General features: G+C 42.7%; 1 long non-coding RNA gene across 11 annotated transcripts; it reads left to right on the top strand.

Moving 5' to 3' along the window:
- Positions 1–1708: 1708 nt before the first annotated feature.
- On the top strand, positions 1709–5079 carry LOC136528405 (uncharacterized). 11 transcript variants are annotated; one of them, XR_010777072.1, is made up of 7 exons: positions 1709–2183; positions 2268–2411; positions 3069–3222; positions 3695–3830; positions 3905–3997; positions 4177–4243; positions 4635–5079. It is a non-coding gene; the product is annotated as an uncharacterized lncRNA (long non-coding RNA). The 11 variants fall into 11 exon arrangements; XR_010777070.1 differs by having other exon boundaries at positions 4177–4273; XR_010777069.1 differs by lacking the exon at positions 4177–4243 and having other exon boundaries at positions 3695–3809.
- The last annotated feature ends 225 nt before the right edge of the window (positions 5080–5304 follow it).

The raw sequence follows: 5304 nt of genomic DNA, 5'->3' as shown, positions 1-5304 counted from the left end.
ATCTGGAGAAAATACAAGCAGACATACTGAATCGTGAGGGGCGGGTAACCAACTAAGCGTGATGAGCTATGAAATTTTGACAAATATAAGTTCGCTGGCACCGTAGTGGGCTCCATTGTTACATTTGGGCTAGGAACGGACCGTCGGAGAAAAGGAAAGGAAATGGGATTCGTAAGGAAATCCCCGAATGATGCTCTTATTTGTCGTTTCAACGATGAATTCAAATATTATGAATAGTAGTTCGGGTTTGGAGAAAAATTATATTTAAGAATTATGGGCTAGGGTTCGAAGGAAGATATTAGTTCAATTTTGTCAATGTTAAGGTTAATTAGTTAGTTAGAAGTATGTTTACTATATTTAGTGTAAGGTTTATTTTTGTTCCTATAAGTGTTGGTTATATTATTTTAGTTGTAATGCAAATGGTTATCTTTTATATTAATTTGCGATGTATTGATTGATGTTAAATTACAACCGTTTTATTAGATGGAAGACATGTTTCGGGAGCAGCCGTGGCGAAAATGGGGTCATCCTAGAGAATTGTACCCCGACACGTCTAGCAAAGACGCCTCCGTCCATCCTGACTTCCCTGTCCCTAACTGTGACTGTGGTTTCTCGGACGACGTGTTTCAATCGAAACATCCAGACACAGCGGCGCGTTGCTTCTACACATGCAGTCGTTTTAATGTAATTAATTCTTTTCGTACCTTTTTTCTTCTTTTGTGTTGGTAGGTTACTAATATTTTGTAGGAATCTTGTTGTGTAGGCCCATGAAAGATGCTTTTTTCTTTCAGTGGATTGGCGGTCCAGACAAGTTAGATCGAAGGTACCTCCTTTTCGATAATTGCTAGAGAGGGAGACATCCACGTGAGCACTTCGAGCGGTAGGTTCCACCTCCTCCTAAACCCCCCTCCCCCCCCCCCCCCCCCCCCCCCCCCCCCCCCGCTAATGACAGCTAAGGAGAAGCACCTAGCCGTAGTTAAACGACTCGGGGAACCTTCTCTAACTAAACAAAATAAACTAAAACAAAACTAACCCTAACAGCAAACTACTAACTAAACTAGCCGTAATCCAAAAGTAACACGAAAAACTACATATATGATCACTAAGTGAAACTAAACTTGCTAACTAAAAATAACGTTGGCATAACTAACCCTAACCCTAAGTAAATCGAACCCTAATGTAAGGCTACAAACTAAATATACTAATTAATCTAACCCTAACCATATCTAACTAAACAAACTAAACTAACACAATCTAAATAAACTAACTACAAATCTAAAATCTATTTTTTTAAAAAAGAAACTTACCTGCACAGCGTCGGCCGAGCAGGCGCCGTGTGCCTGTGTGGGGGACGGCGGTGGCACGGCCTCCGCTGAATTCGGCGCTGGCCGACGCAGGGAGGCCACTGGCGCCATAGGGCGGGCAAGCAGCGGTGGCAGGCGCGCGCAGCTGGGAGAGAGGGAGGGGGGAGGGAGATATTCTATGGCCAGCCGACATGACCTTATCGGCTCCTGCGCGGCCGATAGGTCTACCAGCCCGATATGGACCACTTTACGAGCCAGCCTGTTCGTTTACGACCACTTTGCGAGCCAGCCTGTTCGTTTGGTCATAAACAATCGTGGATTATTTACTGCTGGCTGGTTTGGTGTGAGAGGAAAATACATATGGTTGATGGGTTCGTGTCGGCTGTCCAGATGCCGATAGGAGGTCCGTCGACCCAGAAGGCCGACAGTCTACTAAAAAAATATTATTTAGAAACAAAATTGCGATAGGGTTCAAGGGACGGCACGGCTGTGGGGACTCCGATCGAGCTCGGGCCTTTGTGGGAAGGCAGCGCGGCTGCGTCGGGCGGCGCGGGGACCGGGGAGGACGACGCGGCTGCAGGGAGGCGGCGTGGGGGTGACGGCGCAGCTGTGGGTAGGCGGTGTGACTGCGTCAGGCTCAGGCGGCGCGTGGAGGACGGCGCGGCTGCGGGGAGGCGGCACGAAGAAGACGGCACAACTACGGTGGCGCGGGGAGATTGCTGGGTTCGTCGAGATTCTGAAGCGTCGGCTTCGTCAGGTACGCCGTATCCTCAAGTGCTCCTCCACGAAGACCTCTGCCTAACACAGAATCGGGCATGATGATGGTGTCTGTATCGACATGGATTACACCCAACATGTGTTCGATTAAATGCGCTCAAGGTAACAAGAATTTCTGACATCCTCCATCGATCTACCTTCACCCGCGCGACCTCATTGAGATCCAGATCCCTATATTCTCTACAGGTGCTTGTCGTCAAAGGTTACCTCTCTAGCACTCATGATGATCTCCTTCCTTGTCGGTGTGCCTTCGGCCTAAGTGATTGACGCTGCACGCTGAGGATACGACATATATGACATGAAATTTCTAATTGGCATGCCGCGGCATAGGTGATTGACGCTGGCACCTACCATGCAGTATTATTGCTACAAAATGTTTTGCTGCCTATTACTACTTTTTTTCTGGATGTTTCACTCAGTAGAGTAATGCTAAGCTTGATTGCTATCAGTCTAGCTGTAAAGCTTAACAAGGTTTCCTGAATATAAGATCTGGTGAATATCCAGCTGCTTGCTAGTAACTACGGTTATTCAGTTAGCATGTGTCAGCAGCTCACCCTCCTGTTGTTTATGATCTTTACCATATGAACTTGGCAACGACTACTGTAGTCATGACCCTGTACTTAACTTTTAGTTGCTTGGTTAATTTTGGGGACTGCTACTTTTCTGATATCAACTGTTGAAGTGAAGTTCAGTTACCTGTTGTTATTTAGTGGTAGTTTTGTGGTAATCCGACAGTTGATAATATTCATTTGACTGGGCTTCTTGACTAATATAATTGTAATTTTCATGGATATAACCAAATGATATATATAGTCACAATATTAATAACCAAACTCTATTGACCGTTATATGATTTGTGCATATGGATTCTTCTGTTCAATGTTATAGATATCTGATAAATCTTCAATATTTATCTTTATTATAGTTTGGAGCTGTAATTTCTGACATGCACTATGCATTGAAACTCACTTAGTTCACCATTTGCAGCGTGTAACTGGCAGCGACACATAAGCGTTATAGTCAGATGAGATATCCCAGCCTAAGGTTATTTGGTCCCTTCTCCATTTTTTTTTGCGGAAACAAGAGGGGTCAAGGACCCCAGGTCACTGTAAGCAAGATATAAAGTCTACCTTTTCTCTAGGTCAGAGCTCTTTCATCATTGGGAATGTCTATGATCATTCCGTTATGTCTCTAATCGAGCTTCTTTATCCTGAATCCAGCAAGCAAGCATTCAACACACACAAAGGCACTAAATACTGGTTCACAATATGCCAGAAAAAAAACATTGTTATTACTAATTTTATCTATTGGCCTGCTTGTAGTACAGTGATTCACAAGTTTCACTACCAAAGATTTAAATTGGGCACCAACTAAAAGTTAGAAGTTGGTATATAATATGGTAGAGAAGGAGGATTATTTATGACTGGTCCTACCCAAATTATTTGTCTTTGAAAAAGTTGCATGTCGACACAATAAAAAAGAAGAATGCCACTCGCAAATATAATCAATAGAAGCAGATTCAATGAGATATTTTGACACACCCATCTATTTTAGTGTTAGGCTCTGTTTTTATAACTGGTTAATGCATTGAAGTGGCTTTCTTTTTCTCGCAGATACTCTTGGAGATCATGAATTTGGTTAAGATGTTGGACTCTTTTACCATTAAAGTTCTAAGGTTCCTGTCTGCAGGAAAGTGGAAAACTCTGAGCATACATTTTCATTTGCCAGGTGAATTGCGACCTTTGCCAGGTGAATTGCGAGTTTTGTGCTTTGAGGAGATCATTTCTTATGGGTTCTGACTTCTCTCATCCAACTCTCTATAGACTGGATATCATTGAGTTATCAGGTTGAACTATGAAATTCCAGCTCTGGTTCTGCTACCGTGTCCAGGACTTCATCACCGAGGAAGGAACAGGGTTAGTGCAATGCGTGCCAACACATCCCTGAATATTTGCCTTCCTATTTAATTTTAGTGCTGCAATGCTACTGGCACCCTTCCCCAGACCCCGCACAGAGCGGGAGCTCTCTGCACTGGGTACGCCCTTTTTAATGCTTTGCTTCCTCTGAAATGAGTAAAAATGTTTTTGCCTTGCAGCTTATATGGTGTATAGGGTTAGTTCAATGCTTTGCCAACACATCTCCAGTTTATATGGTGTATCGGCGTATGTCCTTTCTGCCTTGCAGCTTACAAGGTGTTTTTGTGAGAACCATTAGAGTTGAATAATACAATTTCTTGGTTGATATCAGCTAAAGCTGGGATTTATCATTTCTGGAAAAACAAGTTTGGTGCACCCATTCCAGCCTGCAATGGAATGGTTATTTATGAAATCTGTCATGTTGTTTGTTACGTTGCTTTCCCTTTATTAGAGCCCACTAATCAGCCATAATAGTAATTTATTTACTATGAGATTTTACTGTTGCTGACAAGTTTATATGTCCATACGGATTCTCCAATGCTTTGAAAATTTTTAGGTCTGAATATGCTTCCTTCAGTATTTTTCTCAACTTGCCTTCCCCTGTGCTTTCCTTTTCCAACCATTTCCTTCTCTGCAGTTTATATTGCCAGGGGAAAACCATTCTCAGACAGGGGGAAGAAGGTAGAGGTTGCTGACCTTTGGATTTGGTAATGGCAAGAAGCTTGTTGGTGGTGGTGTCGCCATTCTCTTTCTGGTACTAGTAGTTATATAGTATGAGACTGAGTTATAGGTACTTGTCTTTTGTAATTTGAGCATGTTATTGTCAAGAGCTTGAAAGGCTTGTCTGCTGGACTTGAGAAACAGCACCTAGAAGAATTTTATGGCTGCACAAGAGTAGTTCAGAACTTAAGTCTGTACGAAAGATTGGAGATGTGACTATGGATTGGAGATGTTTCGTTCTCTTGACTGAATATTTGAATCGTTGCAGTGAAGTCGTAGTGGTCTTCCTCCGCTGAATCCATAGTTGTTTAGCTTTCTGTATGAAAGCTTATGTATGTACGAAAGATTTTAAAGTTTGATGCATCCAATGTTAACGTGTGCTCTCATTGTTAATGTGCTAATTTGATATTGGTCGAAAGGGTTGCATGGATACCTTGGTTTTGGAGGCATTTCTAATAACGCTTCCATCAATGTTTGAAGGCAAATTCGGAAGTGCCTCTAAAAAGTATTATAGGTAGCCAGAAAATACCTTTAAATGTTGATATTAAAAGGCATTTTGGGAAGGGCGGGCCTAGTGTAAGCGGTAG

Source organism: Miscanthus floridulus, chromosome 19 (genome assembly GCF_019320115.1).
Source record: "Miscanthus floridulus cultivar M001 chromosome 19, ASM1932011v1, whole genome shotgun sequence".
Taxonomy (NCBI): Eukaryota; Viridiplantae; Streptophyta; class Magnoliopsida; order Poales; family Poaceae; genus Miscanthus; species Miscanthus floridulus.
The sequence above is the reverse complement of the archived record's forward strand: the minus strand, read 5'-3'. Positions and strand labels throughout refer to the sequence as shown.